Source organism: Dermacentor albipictus, chromosome 7 (assembly GCF_038994185.2).
Source record: "Dermacentor albipictus isolate Rhodes 1998 colony chromosome 7, USDA_Dalb.pri_finalv2, whole genome shotgun sequence".
Lineage (NCBI taxonomy): Eukaryota > Metazoa > Arthropoda > Arachnida > Ixodida > Ixodidae > Dermacentor > Dermacentor albipictus.
Genome location: NC_091827.1, coordinates 24,219,362 through 24,241,881, shown reverse-complemented (window position 1 = coordinate 24,241,881; position 22,520 = coordinate 24,219,362). Strand labels below are relative to the sequence as shown.

General features: G+C 47.3%; 1 protein-coding gene across 4 annotated transcripts in view; it reads right to left on the bottom strand.

Moving 5' to 3' along the window:
- LOC135915671 (neuroglobin-like) overlaps positions 1-22,520 on the bottom strand; it is a 416,057-nt gene that overhangs the window by 146,844 nt on the left and 246,693 nt on the right. Inside the window, exon 1 of one of the 4 annotated variants that reach the window (XM_065448805.1) lies at positions 17,140-17,657. The exons of the other annotated variants lie outside the window; for them this stretch is intronic. The gene's annotated coding sequence lies outside the window, so the exon portion shown is untranslated. Of the gene's footprint in view, positions 1-17,139; positions 17,658-22,520 lie in introns of those variants that run through there. 4 annotated transcript variants of the gene reach the window in all.

The following is a 22,520-nucleotide window of genomic DNA, read 5'->3' as shown; positions in this document are numbered from 1 at the left end:
CTATCCTCGGGCGACTGATAGAGGGGATGTTGCGCCAGCGATACTTTCAACGATCCCCAGACATTTTAAATGATGTTGGCGCCCGGGGATTGAGGCGGCCGCTCCAAGAGAGTGACTGCGCGCTCTTCTAGCAGTTCTTGCACAGCACGAGCAGTGTGGATCGGCGTCCTATCGCGTTAGAATAGTTAGTCGCCTTCCAGAAACGGGCCGTCAAGAATGTATGGAATCAGTACGTCGTCTATGACTGCCATGCAGCGATGAACTTACATTCGAGGCGTATCAGTGGGCGTCGCGCAACGCTTAGCAAAGAATACCGGCTCCTTTCACGCAGTAACGATGTGATCAGCGCCCTGCACCTGACAGTAGAACGTTTCTCGACAATGCGGCCAGCGTGCGTCGCCGTAGCAGACGACGCCGTTCAAGATCCCGCCCCTCGAGCATCTGCGCGAGCTGCTGCCGCCGCTTGACTCAAGCGCTCGCCGCATCGCGATGCAATGCGCTTCGAGTTTTCCCCTAAATGTGAGAGAGACTGTACACCGCCCTTCGAAAGAAATGTCCACGCGCACACACCGCGCGCGGCGCGAAACGTGCCCAAACACGCGCAGTGCAGGAGGCAATCAAGGCGGCGCGAACGAGAGATGGGAGAGGGGCACCACCGGCTAATAGAATTTTGCTCCGCATGCGGCGCTCTCAACGCCGGCGCAGCAGCGCCGCTCTCGGTGCCGTTCTTGTGTATAGCTGCGGTCACACTTAGCGCGCAAGTACGAGTTGGTGGGTTAGCTGGTTGAGCGGTATTTTGAAATGCACGCGCGCACGTATATCGGTGGGCTCGACGCCACAAGACAACGCCAAAAGTTAGGCACACAAATACGCACGCTACGCGTCTGTTTTCCAGTCGCGCTCATACGCGCGCGACACACGTGTTGGTGGGCTGGCTGGTTAAGCGTTATTTCGACATGCAGGCAGGCACGCACGCATGCACGTAAGCAGAAGGGCTTGACACCCGAAGACAACGCAAAAAAGTTAAGCTAACAGACAGGCATGCTATATGCGTCTGTGTCCGGTCACGCTTATACGCGCGCAACACACGTGTTGGTGGGCTGGCTGGTTTAGCGTTACTGGCAGCGCAGCGCAGGATGTACGAAGTACGCCGACAACGCAAAACAAAAAAAAAACGAAAAGCGCGCCACGCGCACACGCGTGAGCAAGACCAATACGCTTGCTTTTCGTAACGCTTACAAGTACGCAATGCAGAGAAACGCGCACACTACATACAGCTCATTTATTGTCACCGCTGACGCATACACGCATACGCATACGTCCAAGTGTTAAAACTTGCACGAGTTGGTGAAGCTTCGTTCTTGTTGGTGTTCACAGCGCAAACATATCCCAAGAAAGTAAAAATTAAAGAAAAAAGAACAAGCATGAAGTGAAAGAGCGCTGTGCACGAAGTGCGCGCGTTTCATTGTGACGCTTACACACGCGCGCATGGCGCACAAACAGGAAAACGCACCCAGTTATTGTAACGCTTAGACGGAAACACATAAACATGCATATATAGTACATATGTTTCAGTCACGCCGACACGAAGGCACACAAACACGCCTGCTATACACTCGCTCGCTAACACTGTGACACGTACTCACGCTCAGAAACCCGCATATTGTGCACCCGCTTACCAGGCCACGTATAAACGTGAATGCTATACAGCCATTTTTTGTCACGCTGGCACGCACACGTGGCACAAAAACGCGCACGTATACCGAGTTTGCTTCTTGTCACGCTTACTTGCAGGTATACGCACGCACGCACAAGGGTACTCACTCCGCAGACTCGCACGCACGCATGCAAATATGCACACAAAGCGCTTTGCTTCTTTCGTATATAATTTTTACAAGTCTCTCGCGATTCTCTTCGGGTGAACATCTGCATGCTACTTTACGCCACGATAAAAAAAGATCGTGCAGAAACTCCTCTGGGAGTGCCTAAGTATGTGTAAGCATTGTGACAATTGCTCATCTCCGCTCAGCGCGTGTCATTATCAATGTTACGAAACTTTATCCGACCAGTGTAAAGACTTATCGACCCCTATCGGTGGTTATCAACCTTATCGGACTAGATCAGACCCTTATCAAACCTTATCGGGCGTTATCAACCTTATCGCACTCAACCCGAGCCTTATCAACAGTTGTCAGTCGGTATAAACCTTATCACAATGGATCATTATCTGTCTTTATCAATGATATATAGCATGATGCGACCCTTATTAACTTTCATCGGTCCTTATCAATCTTGTCGTAGTTGATCCGACCCTTATCAACGCTTGTCAGTGCTTATTAACCTTATCAGAATTGATCCGACAATTATGAGCCCTTATCACGCTTTAGCACCTTATCCCTCCGCGTCGCACCGCTATCAACCTTGACAAGACTTATCTAACCCCTCCTCACTCCTTATTATCCTTATTAACTAATTCACTGCTCAATTACCACCACCATCGGTTTTGCTTGCGAATTTGTTCAGTTTCATACATTAATTTTTCTATAGCGATTCGTCTTACGTGTCAAATAGACGGATGGACGGGTTTTCTTGTTGGGTAGGCATAAAATTGCATGTGCATTTACCAAGTTGAAACAGAAAAGACACGCGGGCATGTTTAAAATTACACGGCCTGTTCGCCAAATGTCATAGCATACGAAGAAGTAGAAACAAAATTGTGTAAACACTAGGCGAAGTTCTCACTCGGAGTAGATCGCCACTACAAACATATGCAGTGATGATTATATATATATATATATATATATATATATATATATATATATATATATATATATATATATATATATATATATATATATATATATATATATATATATATATATATATATTTGTTTATATATATGGCTCTCTGAGTACATGAACTGGTGCGACGAGAGCCCTGATTTTGCGCGACGAGATTTGACGGGGCATGCGAGACAGAAATGTGACGCCGACGTCGAATAATATGTCTTTCGATCTGTTTCATAACTTCCATGCTTGCTTACTCACGCTTTCCTGGGTCTTGCAGTACTCTCTTTACTTCTTTTTGTTCCTTACTCGCGAGGACCGTATACAATTCCTTTCGAGCTAACATTTTTGTTGTTGTTGTTGTTGTTGGTTCTTATTCGCTAGTGTACTCGCGAGGCAGCGACAAAGGCATTCGCTTCCCGCTTCTTTTTTTGACAGAACCGGAGTTTGCACCTTTCGTTCGAGGTTCAAACAAAGCGATCGCAGGAAAGATAACGACAGGAGGTCAGAATCTTTGAACAGGAGAAAGGAAGACAGGGACGAACCAGCTGGTCGATATTGCGTTTTCGTTGACGGAAGAATCGATAGAGAGGTTTAGAGTTCGGGACCCAAGCGGCCTGGAGACCCAGGAAAATTGCGAGCCGCAAATGCGCATGCGCACCACCCGAGCCAGTCTTGGGCTCTCGCGTTCGCGTTGACCCAAGATCCAAAAATTGAAAACTAGCGTCGGAACCCAAGCCGCCTTAATTCATACTCAATTAAGCATACCTAATTAGTAGTACTAACACAGCGATTACGTTTACTACGTCTTATTGTCTACCCTTTTTGCTCAAAACTACATTCTGTTCGTTTTCACTTGTAAGAAAAGCTTTTCTTTTTCTGTTTTCTTTTTTAATTTCAAGCACCTTTCTATTTTCTCCACTGCGGTGCTCCGAGCGCTCCATCTAACGCTGCCCTGCGTTTGACCCAATTCTCAAGCTCTGCTGCTCCTCTAACGCCAAGAGCAGCCTACACAACGCGGCTTGGGGACCCATATTCTTGGGTCCAAAATTCGAAAGCTCTCGAACGCTGCGCTGAACAAAGACGACACAGCGGCTGGCGCTGAGCATGCTGAAGACTAAAAATTAATTGATACTAACGCTTTCGTGTATGTGTGTGCGTCAGCAGATCACAGACAAAAAAAAAGAAGTGTGCTATCTACTGACAAAGTCACGAACGCGGTAACGGCGGACAGGTTCACGCATGCGGAAAAGCAAGGAACACGTCAGCGACGGTTCTCTTCTTTTCCTGCGGTTTCGCCTAACGCCCACATGACGAGAAGGCATCTGCCGGAAGCCCACCTGTCTATTTCATCCGATTACCTGTCATGTCTCTTGATTAATTAATTAACATACATATTTATTTATTATTATTACTTCTTGCGCGCACTCGAAGATAGAGGTCTGGCTGGTATTGAAGAATACACGAATAGCTGTAGATATAAAACTATTATTTTCAAAATTGCATATCGTTCGAGTATTCCTTCCTGTCCTGGCGTAAACGTTTTTCTGAAGCACGCATGCGCGGATAATTTGCCTGCGGACTTGAGCAACCCCTTGTTGACTCTGGCGGCCAATTTACATATATCCCGAAGTACCGGATGCACGCAAGGCTACAGGAGAGCTTTCCTTCAAATATATTCATACATGTACGTTCGATATGCATATTTTTTTTTTCTGTGTCATGCGGCCTGTCAAAAAACGCAGTTCACTTAAATGCAGCATACATCAGAGGTTAAGTTGGTTTGAAGCGGCAGCAGCATGATGAGCTAGCGTTGAAGAGACACTTACCTACCCATGAAACTTCACCAGATTAACTGTCTTAGAAAAAGGAATATCCAGGCTGAAGCCAACGTTTGGACAAGGAGAATGGTCTTCGTCACGGCTGCTGCCTTGACCAAGACAAATTCCCTTGTAGAAAGGTTGGCTTTCAGGGACCTTCCTGGTTCTACCACTGTTAATATCTTCAAACGTCCATCTTCTTGTGAACAACTCTCTTGTTGCGGAGTTTAGCAAAAGAAGCTTCCAGAGTGAGTCGCAATTATCCGGTCTCCCGTCCCTTACTCGCTCTTCCAAGTTACCCTCAAGCCATATCACTTAATTATATCAATCTCTCTAGTTCATCGGACTAATTCCACTGGCGCAGGAAAACGAGGATATCAGAACTCGTGTCTTGGTATTACCGCTACTCGTAGCATGGTATTAGAGAGGCTTAGCTTGTCCGGCATTCCGGGCATACGATGATGATCATGAATTTTCATGCATATCCTTTGAAACGCGGTGGTGACAAGCAGTCAGCTAGCCTGTTTGAGTTAATCAGGCACGCTATGCATTCTTTTCATTCTAGCATTTTAACGCGAAAGCGGCAAATCCGACGTTGGCGTCCAGCGTCGGTGACCGGCAGCGTCGTTTCGGTAAAAGGAATTTCGAACAACACATACCCAGGCCGCTCCATGTGGCGCAAGGAAGTTATTGAATTGATTGAATTTCTCAAGGTAAAATACGTAGAGAAAGAGTAAAGTACGACACACACTCAACCTACAGACACGATAGCGTCGGATTGTAATTTGAATATACGAGAAAACATAATTCTGTTACGCGAGAACTCGAACAAGCCCTTGCCGGCCATGGCATTCGCCATTTCCGCGAGCCGGCGCACGAATATCTTGGAGGCCACGGAGCGGCGCGCACGCGGTTCCTTGCGACGCCACGAGATGGCGCTCGCCTCCGCCGCATCGCGGCCCACGCAAGAGGCCGCGTTTCTACCAGAAAGCTCGCCTTCTTGCATAGCGTTCGCCGCCAACCTTTCCCGGTAACGGTAAACATTACGGTTACATACGGGAAGCGTAACAAGCAGTCAGAGTTCCTTGAATGCTATCTTGTTCCGCTCTTAAAAGCGATATATCTCTTTAATCTTTTTGGTCGTCTTCAAACTTCACTATCTACTTCGTACCGCTATCTATGCATGTGATGGATCCAGTCGTATCAATCTCTACCCTGCTTTTTTTTTCGCCAATACTCTAAACGTATTTTGCTTATCTCTCCTGCTGACCACTTGATGTTTCCATCCAGTTTAAATGAAAGCGCTTCTGGAAGGTGCACGTTACCTGCGGGTCTCACTGGGTCAATGCCTTCGCATTCCGTTAGGATGTGCTCAGTGGTCTCAGGATTTCTGCTGCTACACTGTAAACATACCTCATGTTGTTGCGAGCATTTGTTCCCGTGTGTTTTTGTCCTTAGGCGAATCGCATAGGCGGATTGGTGGTGCCACTTCGCGGCGCTGAGTTCGAACAGACAAACACAGAGCTAAAATTGCAGTACAATTATAAGTACGAGTATAAATTGATATACGAAGTAAAAAAAGTTTGACGGCAAGGCATACAATGCGATCAATTAATTGCACCCTTCACTTATTATTATCTTCCTTCAGCCTTGCGGAGAATCATTCACCTCGCCAACTGTAAAGACATTGTGCCCACTGAAATCTCTTTGTTATCTTCACTTTATAGAATCTTGGAGGCTCGCCAACTACTCACTATTCCTTCCTTACTTTGAGGAACTCACGGTATAGTGTATATTATAGCGCGCGTTTTGGAATAACCATAATATAAGCTGTTAAGGTAACCCTCTGCATAAACAAACTAAAACGGGAGATGCTTGAGATGCATCGTTTGCGTTCATCATAAGTAAGCACGGCTTCCTCTATGCCGTCATGTAAGACATTACCGTATCTCGGCGTTGTTGGTACGTTTCCACACAATTTCACAATGTTCGTCCATTTCCTACACATTTTATTGTTTTGCTTTGCTACTTTGCTCAGTAAGATGATATCACCTGGTACATATTCGTGTTATCTTCCAAGTAAAATATTTGTTGGATAGCAGAGCTGTGTCCGTGCGTTTCCGTTGCCTTCATCCTTTAGCATTATTTCCTTCGCTCGATTTAGCTTGGAGGTCAGATGGAGAGGGTTGGCGACGTGCTTTCTCCTTCGTTTCACCTCCATTGGATTAAGACGCTATCAGTGGTAAATATATACACAGTATATGCGCTATCTAAAAGAGAGGGTTCGTACGACGCGTGGGTGTATCAAAAAAAAGAAAGAAAGGGAATTTGAAGAAAAGAGAGGTAGGTCGGGTAATCAAGTACACATTAACAAGAGTTGCACAGTGTCCCCAAAATCTAGACCGCTGTGAGAAAAAGAGCAAGGATTTTGTGGCTCGGATGGCGGTCGAGGTTGCGACGCAGGAAAGCGCGCATACAGAGTCAAGAAACGGAGAGATTAGGAAATAAGTGAAAAGAATGAAGGGAAGAAAAAAGAAAGAAAGCGAGAAACAGCGCTAATGCAAGAGGTAAGCGTACGAGACCGGAGAGACGGTCATTACACAAAGGCACGCCCGACGTGATGAGAAACGCTAATTCCCGTGCATGACGGCGGTCGCCGTCCCCTTCCCCTCTCCTCCTCTCCACTTCTGCTCACCGAACCGCGTGCAGAGTAAGCTGCCTCGTCACTTTGTGTGCTTCCTTAGTGGCACGAAGAGCTTTACTTTGCACCGGTGTAGCACCGGGGCGTTCGGATCGGTGTGTGTGCGCTATCCTGCGCCTGTTTGACTGTGCCTGCGTTCGGGCGTGCGTGAGTTTGCTTTTGCCTCGTGCGTATGTTTGTATGTGCACACACGTGCGTTTATTTCCATGCTTACGTGTGTGTGTGTGTGCGAGAGTGTGTTTTTCTGTGCGCACGCGTCGAATGGGTGTGTGTGTGTTAGTAGTTGAGAGGTTCGGCCGACGCTGCTAATGACAGTGACCCGAAAACCCTGCGCCCCGTTGTCTCCGCCATCCCCCATTCACCCCATTTGAGAAGGAAGAGCACGATCAAATTCCCGAAGCCGTCCCGACAACTACGTGCAGTAGAGTGAAAGCTTGCGGGTAGCGGCGTCTCGGCCAACCAGGAAGGAGAATTACGAGAAGGGAGCTGTGCTCTCCGTTTTCCGCCTCTTTGTCGTCGTCCTCTGTGTGACGTCGGCTGAATGTGATTACGTCACGGAAGCATTAGTAGCGCGCAGCGGGCGAGTCCTGTTCTTCCTCCCTTCTCCAGGAACACGCAGCCCGCTCTCTTCACTGATCGGCCGACACAAGGCTGCCCTTCACTGCACGGAATTGCTGAGGAGAAGTATATCTCGACACCGCGCTGGGTCGGCCATGCTCCTGTTTTCGCTGAGCGATGAGAATTATTAGAAACGCAAAAAAAAAAGAAGAAAGAAAGCAAACACGAGACATTCACAAGACGAAAGCAGTGCGGCTGCTCTGTTTGCTCGGTTGCTGTCCTTAACAGGCGCGTGAGTGACACTATCGCATTAAAATGAACTTGCGAGAGCGCGGGATGGGCAAGCGGGGGTGGGGGGGGGAGGGGGGAGGGGGGTCACGGCAATCAATCAAGTTAAAAAAAATTCTGGGGTTTTGCGCAGCAAAAGCATTATCTGAATACGAGGAAAGCCATAGTGAGGGACTTGAAATTAATTTCGACCACGTGGGCTTTTTTAAAGCGCACTTCAATCTAAGCGCGCAATAATTTTTGCGTTTCGACCCCCCTCGCAATGCGGCCGCCTCGGTCGGGACCGAAACTGCGACTTCCAAGCGCAGCAGTGCAACGCTATAGGCGCTAGGCTACCGCGACGGGCAGGATTCGATGTAAAGCAGTGATTTGGGCTCGTTGGTAAGACATCGTGAGGCCTACAGCGCGTTAAAAAGACAAAGACGAAAGTGCGACGTGACACACACAGGCGCTAACTTGCAACAATCTTTATTTCGAGCAAGGGACCTTCAGGTATGACGTACGTGAAAAAGTTGTATATATGTATGGGTCCCTTGCTCGAAATAAAGACTGTTGCAAGTTGGCGCCTGTGTGTGTCACGTCTCACTTTCGTCCTTGTCTTTTTAACGCGCTATAAGCCTCATGATTGGATCATTTTATCTTCGACTCACTCAGATATGCTTGGCTTTCAGTCTTGGGCCGATGAATCGATTCGACACGACTGTGTTGGACACATACTAATTTTCGTTTTTAGTTTCTTGTCGGGCTGCCCTGTACTCTGAGAATTGTCGGGCAACATTTTGTACCCATAATTCCTCAGTACTTTGTGTGTGTTCTTGGACCGGTGCTCCACGACTGCCGCAACACCGGGTTCTTACGATTGGTTGGCATGTGTAAAAAAAAAAAAATCTTGAAAAAGTGATCGTCTCGCCATTTGTTATCTGTCCAAGGAGAGGTCGCTACTTCCAACGTGCTACATGAAATCAGGACAATTATGGCTTCTATGGTTGGGACGCTTCATAGTGTTACGTTGTAGGACGAGATGTCGCGAGACTGCGTCAGCCACGTGAGCCGCAATAAACGTAGCGCTTTCCGCCATGCAAGATGTTGCTCCGGGACACCTGCCGTTTTAATTACCTACAGCACGACCACTACAGCACGACAGCTTCTTTCTGTAAAGCACACAGATGCACTTCCCCATCGCGTCTAAAAAAATACTGGCACCCGTGAGTTCTCTTCTTGAAAAGGTCTGTTCGAAGTTCCCTTCGTTTAAACTGTAGCAAATGAAATCTACAATACGTACAGGGTCAGCTGCACATAAAGAAACATTCCGGCTGCAGATTTAAGAAAACGATTTAGGTTAGGTTAGGTAAAGTTCAGAACAACAGGAGGCTCACCGTGAGGTTATCATTTCTTTTTTGTAGGTCAGAAGCTGATGACGGCAGCTGCACAAGAAATAAAGATGTTTTTTTTTTCCGCGAGCGCTTGGAAATTTGCATGCTCTTTTGCCTTTACAGATTACGAATCGCCCTCGTTTCCCGGCACACTCAGTCTGGTTGGGAAATCGTAATAACCGAAACATCGTTAATCCTCGACAAAAGCGGGCAGAAAGAACGAAAAGAGAAACCGCTTGTGCCTACTTCCTTCTTGTTCAACGAAAACGACTACCAAAACAAATAAGGCAGGGCGCGCAGAAGCACATCGCCGCCACCACCGCTGCCGCCGCAGTGGCGCCGCCATATAATACGGCGCCCAATCGAACCAATTACGGGACAGCTAGAACCCCCGCTCGTAGAATTAATTCGATCGCCCTCCTTCCTCAGCGAGAACGCACGCGTATAACTCTTGCGCTATGGTCGTATTGGAACACGAGGGGCTTCGAGATTATAATATATATAAGAGGAAGAGGAAAACGCTTAAATAGAACGAACGAGCTCCGCTGAGGGCCGGGAACAAATTCCAGAGCGCGACAAATTGCGTTACGACTCCGGGAAGCGTTAAAAGCACCGGAATGCCCTGTCCGCTTAATTCAGTTCAGGCAGAAGAGCGGTGGCGGCAGCCTTACCGGACTTGCCCGTACTGACCATTAATAGAAACTGAGGCTGGCATGCTCCTATCTTTTCTTTTACTCATTCTTCTTTCTTTCTCTCTTTCTTTCCATCTTTCTTTCTTTCTTTCTTTCTTTCTTTCTTTCTTTCTTTCTTTCTTTCTTTCTTTCTTTCTTTCTTTCTTTCTCTCTTTCTTTCCATCTTTCTTTCTTTCTTTTCTATAGTTCTTCCTTCTTTCTTTCTCTTCCTTTTTTTTCTTTTTTCTTTCTGGGATCCTAAGGGTATTCGGATGAACGGCGGGATGAGGGGCAGGGTCAGTCAGAATGACGAAGGATGAGATTCGCTTAGCGTCCATAATCATATTACGGTTGGTGGCCCACCCTCTCCGAACTTGAACCACATGCCGTCCGCCCGTGCTGCCTTTATTATAGGGCTATAGGCCAGGATATAAAAGCCGGGCTCAGTTTTCTTCATTCGTTTTCTGCCTTTATTTTTCGATTAGTTATTCGTCGACTCGTCTTAACGTTGGCAATACCTCTTTCGCGACCTTCAATTATACAGTACCACGGAACGGTGCGGGTTCTTATTGCCTGCACCACTCTACTAAACAAATGCCTCCGCGTAAAAGCGAAATAAATTTAGGTGCGGTGTACGCCAATATTGGAGATTTCGAATACGTATCGAATTGTATTTGTCACTTGATTCATGCGTTGCTCTAAATTTGAAATCGAAAACTTGCGATTGCCAAATTCTATATCCAAATATAGAACCTGGGGTTAAGCAGCTGCAAAAAAAGAAGCGTGTTGCTAATCCGGCTCAACCATGAAAATAAGTTGCCGTTCATATGACCCCTACAGTTCCAACACGTGTACCTCAGTAATTATTAAAGATGCGCGGAGTTCTGAGCTAATGTGAAAATGAGTTACGTTTCACGATATGGTTTTTTTTTTCGCCAAAGTGGGCCCAGTGCTTGCTGTGTATGTTAAGGCATTCAAAAATTATTATTTTTTGAAATTCCTTCGAATGCTGAATGAAAATTTTTCTTTCTTCGGCACCTTTACATGGCATTTTATCCGAAAGTTACACTGATCGAACCCTTCTAAAATGAAGTTAGCTCCAGCAGAATCAGGACGCAAACAAAGGGAGCGGTTGTTTTCCGCAGTGATGAAGAGGTCATTCCGGCGTCAACGAAATTGGGATGGACCCGCTAGGGGTGCGTAATCCGGTTCACCGTTGCTCGCGGACCCGGGGTCACGGCATATGGCGCCCACACGACGCGGCGCCCTCGGCAGTGCTCATAACCGTTTATCCTCCGCTTCGTGGGTCTGTAATTAAGCCTCTGGACTTGGCCAGTGTCCTCGGGGAGGAGGGGGGGTTGAGAGGGAGGGGTAGATGCCGCTAGAATGGGGAGGGGCGGAGAGGGGGTTGCGAGGCACGGATGAGATTTTGACCGTGCTTCAACTCCATTAACGGGAAACCCGTGTTTCAGACAGGGCTCATTTGCAAACTTGTCTCTAACTTCCTCCTCCTCCTCCTCGTTGCCCCCCCATCCCACCGCCCTCCCCCTACCGGCAACCTGTATACCCTCTCCCACCTAATCGTGGGTCACGACAAGGTTAATCCCACGACTAATCTACTTCGGTGACGCTATCACCGTTGGTTCTGACGGTGGAAGGGGGACGAGTGATTAGACGGCAATAACCTTTCAGTCAAACGTCAGGCCGAGGTCCCGTATTATTATTTTCTGCGCTGCCCGCGGCTCGACGTCGACGACGTCATGGCGTGACGTCAGAAATTTAGATAGATAGATAGATAGTACCTTTATTCATGTCAATTCTCGTACACCAAAATCAGGCCTACCAAAGCCTCACCAAGGGCTTGAGTGGCAGCGCCTGGCAGACAGCGAACATTAGCAAAACAAAGGAAAATAGAGATGTTGCACGCTGTAGTCTCACGCTGTAAGAATGGGCGCACTCATTTGCCGTATTTAGAAAGCTATAGAGGAGATGATAGGCTCAATTCACTTTCTGTTTTCAAATGCAAAGTAATTCTGCCGTTTGAAATATAATATAAGTACAAACAAACAAAAACCAAGCAAGCAAGTAAATAAATAAATAAAACAATGAATAAATAAATAACTAAACAAATAAATTCAGCAATGCATAGAGATAGGACTTAAGTTTGTCACCTTTGCGACAATCCGGGCGGCGGCAAAGCAGCGGCCACATACTGAACAAGTACGGGCACCAAAACTTAATCCACCAGTGAATTTACTTATATTTTATTGCTTTCTGTAAAAAGAAAAGTTAGCTTTCGTCACCATAAACACGGTACGAAGCCTCAATTCCTCAAGGGCGACGCAAGCAATTAATGACAGACCTGAGACGCGCTCGAGAAGCTCAAGAAAGCCGTGGAACGATATAAAGACGCACACAGGACGAGTATCGTATCCTGTTTTTTCATTTATGTCCGTTAAACACGTTTCACGTCTGGAATAACCGCCACGTATTCCAACATCCTCCTCTAATTGTAATTAATTACGTCAACGTTTACAGGATCCGCTCAAAACGCGCGTCAGGCGCTGTTCGGCTTCCAGCGTGAAAGCGGATGCCCACCACATGAGCTAAAGCGGAAGCGGTGGTCACGCCGGTATCACAAACAACTTAAGAACAACTTAAGAGCCCGCCGCCGGTCCGCCTGGGGTGCGGTGCTTGCAGGCCACGTAATGACCTTGTCGGTGGCAGTCGCCAAATCGGCCCATTTAACTGTTCGCATCGTTTGCACACAATGCAGCGACAACGCGTCTCGGACGACAGACGGTCGTTTGCAAAGCAATGTTACTCCCCCCCTCTCTCTCTAACACAGACGACAAGTTCAAAGCAAAGGCTTCTTAGGGAACCTCCCGGACTTTGCTGACCATGGCTGCTTGGAACTGCTGTTTTACGGAACAGCCCACACGCAGAAAACGATATATATATATATATATATATATATATATATATATATATATATATATGCTGCTGATTTCGAATTTCAGCCTCGCGTAGCATGGAGGCCCGATGCTCTAACCACTGGGCCACAATTCCAAGCCTATTTCACTCGTGCCAGCGCTAGGTAGCTCCTTGAGACGACTGGCTCTTGCGTCACGTCTCCTAGTGCGTGGGAGAGCACGTGCATGCGAGAGCACGTGCATGCAAGAGCACGTTCACGCGTTAGTTTTCATCATGCCTAAAACGAAGGTGTTGGATGGGCAGTGGCGTAGCTAGGTCGTCTGGCACCCGGGGCCCATAGGTCTTCTGTCACCCCCCCCCCCGGCTATAGTCGAGGAAGGCGAGGATATCAAGTTTCGGGTGTCTTCAGACGTATATGACAACCCTCCCTCCCCCCCCCCCACCTCTGGCCCCTTGCACCCGGGGCCCACGGCCCCCCGGCCCCCGCTGTTGCTACGCCACTGTGGATGGGCTAATAATGGTTAACCTCCTCACTTTATTTTTACGTCCTACTTCTCTCAGCACGCACATCTCCTTACCGTGTTTACTCTCGAAAAACATCAAACATCGCCTTCGTGACATCGCTCCGGCGGCGTCTTAAAAGTATATGCATTCCCGTAAACTGCCGTTCTCGTTGCGGCGTGTGTATATTTTATGGACGGCGCAGTCAACAAGCATAAAGCATTTTGCGACACAAGGGTTGTGACCTGCGGGTTGCGTAAACATTCACAGTGCATGACATTACACGTAGTATAGCATGACAATGAAGGAAATTCCACGCATCGCATTTACATTTATAGCCACATAGCCGCTTCCCCAAATGCTTCACTTCCTACATGTGCGTTGGATCTGCATATATTTCTTGCTTTCAGTGTGCGTAGGAGGGATATAAATCCCTCCTACCAGTGTGTCCATTCGACAGGAAGAAGCTGTAATTTATTTCTACGGTTCTGCTTCACCATTTCTTTATATATGCTCGGTGTCTTCGTCCCCCCCCCCCTCCAAAAGAAAAGCGAAGGGTGGGGGAGGGGGGCGGTTGCAGGAAGCGTAATATTTCTTCCTTCCATAACAACGGGGAAGATTACCACGGGTTCTCTCATTGATCCTGCAAGAACGATCAGTCCTAATAAAACCGGCCGGGGACACCCACGCGCGCACCTGGACGTCGGATGTAGCGGGAAAATGCGCAGGTCGCCATCTCCACGTGCAGGGTTGCCAACAGAGCCCGACTTTGGAACCTCGTGCCTTTCCTTGTTTTATATATATATATAGTCTGTTCGACAGTTTAGGCCACGCTCACCATGCTTGTAAATGTCGGCCATGGCTTTAGCAACGAAAATGTGAAACATGGCGAGCAGACAATGCATCTAAATTGCGTTTTATTGAGGCAGCGATTATATGAACATTCTAGGCGCATTCTTGCCGTCGCCGTCGTCGTGGTGCTCCGTATTAGGCTCCGGCAGCAAGTGCGCATTTCGCGACGGTACGCAAGAGGAACTGACGATCGCGGCGGAGTCACGCGCTACATGTATGGAGGAAAGCGGGGAGGCAGCGCACCAGAGGTAGGGGGGCGGCTTCGTATGCGCCAAAAAAGTGCGTACTTTGCACCGCCGCGTACGAGCTGTATCTTGAAAAGGATCTGCAGGCGGCTCGTACCTTTGTGCGCGCTGTGTTCTCGCCGGTCTTGCGTTGAAGCGATAGACCGCGCGAAGGTCACTTCGCTCGCTGCTGCTGCCTCACTTGCTCACTCCGGCATTTTGACAGCGAGTCAGTGCGGTCATCGAGTGAGATGTCACTCGATGACACAGCGCTGACACCGTGCTTGTTAATTAAGTTAATAAGCGAATGTTTCCAAGTTTACACGGCCGATAAAGCTACTAACCTTACTTTGCATAGCTGTCTACTAATATGCTATCGCATTCGATGCTTCGCCTTTCGGGCGGAACTGCGACTTTTAAAGAAGGTTTCGTTTCTTCTGATTCAGTGTAGTTCAACGGTGACTGTCAACGTATAGTTTATTTTAAGAATTGAGTAGACCATTACTCCATCTTAATTTTAGTGCTGCTAAGCTAATGAGGAACGCATGCTCAAGATTTTATCAGAGCCTGGAGTGGCAAGAGCATCCCGACTCAATCTCCTTGCATCGATGTGTAGTATGTGTAGAACTGCATGACTAGCGAGTCTAAAACCAAAAGTGTTACGACTGTCAAGACTGGGCAGTCAGGTAAAGCAGTAACCGAGCACTTTTCTTTTGCACGTTCGAACACTTTGAATGACAAGTCCTCATTACGGGCCATTGGTTAATGTAACGAGCTTAACAAGGTGATTTATCTAGGTGAAAACTCAATAAAGGTTATCCTCTAAAGGAAGAAGGTTGTACACGTTTTGCAGTTATTGTAATGAACTGACAGCTGCGTACATTAATGTGTACCTTAAATAGTGCTTATGTCTTTTAGTCCATCTTCGCCCAGTATCCATTAGCCCAGCATGTCCAAGTAGGAGTAATTGCCCCATTGTTTTGACACAAGGGAAAAAAATGTAACATACAAAGGGGAAGCAAGCAATGATACTAGAACGCGCGAATGTGGATGTCATGAACGTCGCACGTCGCAATCATAATGGGGGAGGCAACGTGAGGTATAGGAAATCCTCTTTCGGACAGTTCCTATCCCGTGGCAACATCACCCACGCATAGTGGCAGTTCGACTGACGGTGTCCCAAGAGCCCCACCCACGTTTACGTTCGTTGAACACCTACTCACTAATATCCGGTTTAGCTAGTAAGAGATTTCTTGGATAGACAGGACTTAGAGTGGGTGGTGTTAGTGAAGATTGACTGCGCGTGATGTTTGCGATTTTGAGGAACGCGTGTTACCCTACAGTGCCATTTTGAATCTGATCTGCGTTTTTTTTTCTTATTTTTCGTTTTTTGACCATCGCACTTGAAGCTTGATTGCTATTACGACGTGTTCACTAAGTCATATTTTTTAAATTATTTTTTTCCTGTCTGCAGAAACATAATCTGCAGTTTGTTGATCGCTTCTTTTGTGTCTTATTTTGTTGCTTTCGAGTTGCTTGCTAACCTGTTTGGTCGTCAGCCGAACTTCTGCAATGTGTTGTAAATAAAGTAAATATGTGGGAGGGCGTAAGGAAGGCCTGGCCCGCTGTTCAGGTTTTCTGATGTTCACGACAGCAGCCGTCAGTTGTAAACTACGCAAGGGGGAGAATATTAAGTCCCGACGTTTCTAGCAGTTTTATCTGAGAGCAACTGTACAGACAAACTGAGAACTGTACAGGAGGCAAACAATTAGCGACGAGCATGCGGGACGCTCTGCTCAATTGTAATCTATAAACTGCACAATCTAAAATAATTTGTTTTGTTTCATTACATTATACCGGCGATTGTTCAGCAAGACCTAGTTGTCCATTTTTTCTCATCACACAATAGGCAACCTCGCAGCTTAAGCAGTAGCACCACAGCTTTCCCAGAGACATCCAGCCCACAAAGACTAATAATTCTGCGAGCTTTTAGGATCGTAGGCTCTAAAGCAGTATAGTCTATTTTGCCATCACAGAAAAGATAGCAAGAAACGTTCCCTTTCACTCTATACATTTCTTTCTTTCCTATTATCTGCTCAGTGACATCCGCCCTAAAGAAAGAACACAGCGCAACATATCAGGGCTGCCGACGTAATGAAAAGATATAACTGTACAAATCAGGATGGCTGCAAAATTTCGGCGTCGTCGAAAAATCACACGCAGCTGAACAATCGATCGCGGCATCTCGTGCTCGTTTGCCTCACGCAGTCACTTGAGCCAGAATTTATGATCCGGAAACAGGAAGACGGTTGACACAGCTCGTTCTAAGCTTCCTGGCATCTGGTGCGTACTACACGGCGCTCACCCGGTCTCGCACTCTCCGAAACTTATTTTCGGCGCCCCGATTTGCGAATCCGGCCAGCGGCTCACCTGGAGACGAAGATACTGCCCTGCTCGCGGCGGTGACAGTAGACGCACGACCCGTCGCCGTCGCTTCCCCTTGCCGTCGAAAGGTCCCGTTGACGGACGATGACACGCCGAAGAAGAAGAGGCTCGCAAAAGTAGCTCCTATTCCAACACGGGTCGACACTGGGACCGATTCTCCTTCTTCTGCACTCGGACGAGGCGATCACTTGCGCGACGACGCCAGCGTCAATCATTGCCATGACGACGTTGATAAAGTGCGGTGTCAACTTCGGCGGCGTCGGCGGAGTTGACCACCGCGCCGCCGGTAATCGAGGGACGGCGGGAGCACGTTTTTTTTCGGAAGGTTGTCCGTCCTCTCGCATACGGCGCGACCACGCTCAGACTTCTCTCCCGAGTTGGGCCACGCGGAATCGCGGAGAGCCCGAGAGAGAAAGGGGATACGGATCACCCCGTCGGCGAACGCGAGAGGACCAACCGCGGTTGGCGATAGCCCTCGCGCGACTGGCGTCCGTGCCAGCTGCCGCCGCGTTCAAACTGGCCACCGAGGGAGGGGGGGGGGAGGGGGGAGGAGGGAGGAGGGGGATGGAGAGAGGCGAATCAAAAGGAAACGGTTGAGCGAGAGAAGAGCTAGAGCGAAAGAAAGAGCGTACGCAAATGAAAGAACGAACGAAGGAAAACAAAAAGAGGAAAGCGGCGTTCGCCCGCGGCTTGCGCGAAGGAGAGCTGCGTGGCGGTGGACACGCGCGCGCGGTAAGGAAGGAGGGAGAGGAGTGGAGAAGGGAAGGAGAAAGAGAGGGAAAGAGTAGGTCGTGGGCGCGCTCGCGTCAGCAGCCGTAGCGGAGGCGCCGTCGCGGCCACCGAGCGCGACTCCACCAGAGGGCACTGCACACCACCGAAAAAAAAAAAAACGAATGAACGAGGAGAAGAGAGAGAAAGAGAGAAAGAAGGCCGCTGGCAGGCGAATTTCGGCCAGCCGAAAAGAAAGCGTACTCGGCCTCACACCGGTAGTTTGAGTAGTTCCCTACTAAAAAGTACTGGAGGGAACTTTGGCACTGCGAACATTTAACTACCATTGGAATGACGGGTACTACATGGGCAGGGATATGTGTTACATTCGTTCTTGCGGCTTCGCACGTCCTTGTAGATTCATTTGCTATGTTTTCTCCACTAAGTTTCGCAGCAATCCAACCGTGGGGTGCTTGCTATTCTGAGCAAACTCAAATTCAGCCACACTGTCGAACTTGCAATCTGGTCAGCTTTGATTGGCCCAGAGGGCTGCTATGGCCTCTCTGATTTGCTCAAAGCGCCGCAACTGCAGCATACGACAATGCGGCGGAATTTGAAAATGTCCAGAAAACCACCCCGCGCTCAGCCTGCCTGCACGCTTCTTCCGTTTTCCTTATCGTCCCTATCACTCTCTCTCTATTTTTGTTAAACATGGATGATGGTAACGAGACTTTGCGCCCACGTAAAATAATAGCTCATTGTTGCATTTCTAACGCGATATATTCTTTTTGTTTTGAAAATTAGCAATTTGCAAAGTCAGAAAGCCGTTTCAAGCCACGAGGATGACGTTTGGGCAAATCCATCTGCTAGCCTGCCGTGCTGGCTGAACTGCCACGCTTTTACCTTCCGTAGGCAGCGGCACCGGAGTTCCTTCTAGTAATCTTTGTAGGAAACGCTGCGTGCTGTCGCTATCTTGTCTGACGATGAGTGCGCTGTCGTCGCTACCATCACAACGGCCGCTGAATGACACAACTCACGAGCCCGCAAAGCGAGAATTAGAGGAAGCGACGGGTCTTTTATTTTTCTTGCGGACAGAGATACGAAGCCAACAGACAATGAAGAGGAAGAAAGCATGGGGGGGAAATTACCTGCTTTTATTTCAACTCAAGTGTTCAAGCAATAAACAAAGAAAAAAGCAATTAACGTGCAAGACAACAAACGGTATTTCAAGGAAAATCTCCCGCGCCGTGAGCCACATGGTCCGAGATGTCACCAGGTTGCGTACTCATTACAAGCTTCCTTCAGTATAAAGTCGGAATACAGCGATGGTCCCTTTCGCTTATGCGCCTAAGTTCGTCCACGTTGAATTGTGCAATTTCACGTGGAAGTTTTTCCGCACTGCAAAACCACTGGGAATGGAAAACGGTTTCAGGAGAACAAGTCTATATAGGCTGTTAATAAACGGCCTATCAACTTCCCTGAAGAAAAAGCGACGGGCTGCAAAGCATGAGGTCGCGGGATCGAATCGCGGTCACGGCGACCGCATTTCGATGGAAGAGAAATGCGAAAACGCCCTTGTACTTAGACTTAGGTGCACGTTGAAGAACCACAGATGGCCCAATTTCCGCAGTCCCTCACTATGGCGCGCCTCATTATCTGATCGGGGTTTTGGCACGTAAAACCCCATTAGTGAAGAAAAAGTGACGTCTGTAGATCTTGTGTACGCAGTAAATACCTTAGAACACGTTAAAGCCTTTTGGGGCGTGTCTTGTACACAAATAACAAACTTCAGGTGTCTGTCTTGCGTTTCTTCTCCTGAAAAATTCTGCGCTCGATAATTTCCCGTGAAGAATGCTACGTCACGCTGGTAGCGCGTTTACCGTTCGTGACCTGGACGCACTGATGGCACAGAGTTATAGAAAGGGAATACATGCAAGATAGGTGTAAATTTTCGTTTGAGAACCAGATATGTAAGCCCCAAGGGGGGAGGGTGGAGGGTAGGCCCGCTTTACTCAGAGTGAAATGTTCTTGCATAGTCAAGGGTGTTGGTTTGTTCTATGGCTGACAACCTTTTTGTAAAGGCGGTAAACATCTGTTTCTTCACCGGATGCTATGTTCAGCTCGCTCAAACTACGTCTGCAATGAGAGCGGTCGTAAATAAAAACTTGTACTAATTACGTCCACCTGGTGAACACCGAAACACGACAAACACGACACCAGAGTTCGGCAGGAATGGCTACAAAAGTTCTTCTTTTTAATATGTACCGATTCCCACAACGTGGTTAGCACCGAAATACCTGACACCAGAGTTGTAAAATGATAGCTACGCAAGTTCTTTCCCTTCATGGCAGATTTTCATGTCGTCTGTTTACTTTGACAAGCAATTTTGCGTCGTCAGATTTACGTGCCACAAAATAGTCGTCAAAACAGTTGACTTCATTCGTACTCATCACCGATTAGAACTTGCCTCCCAAAAGGTGAAGGTGTTATAGCCACTAAGCGGCACCCTTAACCCTGTAATGCCTAGACAAACACAGTTCTACATCAAGCAAAATCAGTGCGACTTGTCGACTTTTATTTCTTTCGGTAACGGATAAGCCAATTCGGGATAATACCGTGTGGCTGGCCCATCATGGCCGTAGTCGCTTTTGCGCCATTCAGCCCGTATTAACCAAGTAACCAATTCGGGCAGTAAAATAATTAAATGCTACCTATTATGACGTTACACAGCGTGGCAAAGCAAGCGCAATAAAATGTCAGAATAAGTGTAATCTAACTGGTAGAGTAATCAATAAATTAGTAATCGGTCTTCTGAACTACTCACAACTGAAAGCTCTCTCCAAGCGTACCGACTCGTTACATTTCGCCATACTTTTGAGGCGTCAGAATAGCACGTAGCTAATCTTCACAATACATTGGGCATTACGGAATTGAGGGTGCGAAACAGTGCTATACTGTGTAGGCTTAAGATATCTGCGAGGACGACGCAGATATCGACGCAGACGACGCAAATTGAGGACGAAGCAACGAGCTATGGAAAGAAGAATGATACCGTAGGTATAACGTTAAGGGATAAGAAAAGAGCAGATTGGGTGAGGGAACAAACGCGAGTTAATGACATCTTAGTTGAAATAAAGAAAAAGAAATGGGCATGGGCAGGACACGTAATGAGGAGGGAAGATAACCGATGCTCATTAAGGGTTACGGACTGGATTCCAAGGGAAGAAAAGCGTAGCAGGGGACGGCAGAAAGTTAGGTGGGCGGATGAGATTAAGAAGTTTGCAGGGACGACATGGCCACAATTAGCACATGACCGGGGTAGTTGGAGAAGTATGGGAGAGGCCTTTGCCCTGCAGTGGGCGTAACCAGGCTGCTGCTGCTGCTGCTGATGATGATGATCTGCGAGGAGAGTGCGGGTCCCGCAGTCCTGGGCCCGCCGCCACGCAATCAAAGCGTGGGACCAGCGCGGGACTACGACTGGCATGGGTGGCCAGCTGGCCCGGCCCCGGCGCCGACGAGGGGGGGGGGGGGGAGGGGCTGCGCGCACGCATGGGCGTGATCGATAACTGAGCGCACAGGGCTCTCTGGTTCTGCGGTTCCTTTATTTTTGTTGTTTTTTTTGAAGCCACGGCTTGCTTCGAGGCCACTTTCGAGAAACCTCGCGTTCGCCTCGACTCGCCTCCGTGGCTCGTTCGACGCGCTTCCTGCGCGGACACTGAGGTCGACTGCGCATGTTTGCGCTAGTTAAACATTCAAATTGTGGGGTTTATTGTCCCGATATATATATATATATATATATATATATATATATATATATATATATATATATATATGGGGGCCCCCTATGCCATGTGCGTACTTAAGCGCAACGCCTTCCCGTTTAATATATTCCCTGATTATATATATATATATATATATATATATATCTATATATACATATATATATATATATATATATATATATATATATATATATATATATATATATATATATATGTGTGTGTGTGTGTGTGTGTGTGTGTGTGTGTGTGTGTGTGTGTAGTTGTATTTCTGGAGCTGGATTACTGCCAGAGGCAGACATTATTTCCGCAAGACATTAAAAGGGATATTTCGCATATTAACAAATCTTCGCAAATGAGCTTTTAAATAATTTGCTTTAGGTAGCCTAATGCAATTTACGCATTGTAGCCGACGACTTTTAAAGACTTGCCGACTTGGAACAAATACTGAGGAAGGCGTTTTGTTAAATAAAATAAGTGGTACAACAATGTATTTTTTAAAGCCTTTCGCCCACTTTCCTTTCGATCTATTTATAATCTCTTCAATTATAATTACCAATCAATTCACATGACGGAATTTATTAACAGTTGTAACTATTAAAAGTTAAGGCAAATAGTTATGACTTCTCAAGGAAATATAAAGAAACACACAGAAAGACGAACAACAGAAAGAGTCAAATTGTAAGAACTGATACTGCGGTAAGCAAGAACGTCAGAACAATTAAAGGCATAAATTGAATGCAGGCTTACATGGAAAAGTGCACACGAGAAAAAGAATCTATTGCATTCGTAAAGAAGTCGTACATTACGACTGATACGGTGTATTACGATAGGTTAGAATAAAATCCAAGAGAAATAGGTCGCTAATATTTTATTTCA